Raw genomic sequence first — 1,241 nt, forward strand, 5'->3', positions numbered from 1 at the left:
GGAGGAGGGAACGGGTATTTGTATACACAAGGAGTGCAATGCACACCACCGGAAGGATGGACATATTTGAAACACAGACTTGGGGGGGGACCAAGGGCAACATACGTAACCTAAACATCTGTACCCCCATAATATGCTGAAATAAAAGAAAAAGAAAAAAAAAAGATTTTTAAAATCCCTAAATAATTGGAGAGATGTCCCTTGTTCATGGATGAGAAGACTTGATGTCGTAAAGATGCTAGTTTTCTTCAAAATTAATTCATAAATTTAATGTAACTCTAATCCAAATTCCAAGAGGAATTTCTGAAAATGGAACTTGACAAAGTGATTTTAAAATTGACATAGAAAAGCAAAAGTCTAAGCATGGTCCAGACAATTCATAAAAGAAAAACAAGAAGGAATAAGTCCCATCAGACAGTAAGACTTAGAGTAATTAAGATAATCAGATAGTAAGCTAGAGTAAGACTGCTTGGTATTGGTGGAGGAATTGACATTGGTCAATGAATAGAGGTGAGAAAACCCAAAAAGATCTGTTTTATGTGGGAAACTGGAATGTGATACAGTGAGGATTACAAGTCATTGTGGAAAAGATGGCCTAAATAGTGCTGGTTTTCCATTTGGACAAAAGTAAAATTAGATTCCAATCTCTGACAATAGTTAAGAAGCAATTTCAAAAGTACAAAGACAATTTTAAGAAAATAAAGGTAAATATTTTTATAATTCTGGTGTGGAGAAAGATTTTATAAATAAAATACAAAAGGAACAAACCATAAGGGACACGTGATATATTTGATGCTATCAATATTAAAAATGTATCCAAGAATAGTAATATAAATTATGTTGTTATATATAGTGATTTGAATATCTTTAAAGAGTAAAATTATTTTATGATTAATATGTGTAGTAAATGGACATTATTATAAGATAATGTCCATTTAACTGTTTATTATAGGTAGACTGAAGTAATATTACTACATAGGAAAAACTTTTAACATACTTATAAAACTGTGTTATTCAATAATGTATTTACGTAAAAATATTTGGTAAAATAAATAGGAAATAAAATACAGTACCATTGAACATTTCATACATAATGACAAGTAGAGGCTGTTTCTCCAGTGCATGATTGTGTCAATTTTAGAAATTTACTAGAGCAATTCACCACATTAAAATATTGTTGGGGAAATTATGATCTTCTTAATATTTGCAGAAAATATTTTTGACAAAATTCAATACCCATT

At 30.0% G+C, this 1,241-nt stretch overlaps 1 protein-coding gene across 1 annotated transcript in view; it reads left to right on the top strand.

Moving 5' to 3' along the window:
- The window catches only part of FIG4 (FIG4 phosphoinositide 5-phosphatase), a 106,089-nt gene that overhangs the window by 23,990 nt on the left and 80,858 nt on the right, over nucleotides 1-1,241 (top strand). The window lies entirely within an intron of this gene.

This window comes from Propithecus coquereli, unplaced genomic scaffold (genome assembly GCF_000956105.1).
Source record: "Propithecus coquereli isolate 6110/MARCELLA unplaced genomic scaffold, Pcoq_1.0 Scaffold35, whole genome shotgun sequence".
NCBI lineage: Eukaryota > Metazoa > Chordata > Mammalia > Primates > Indriidae > Propithecus > Propithecus coquereli.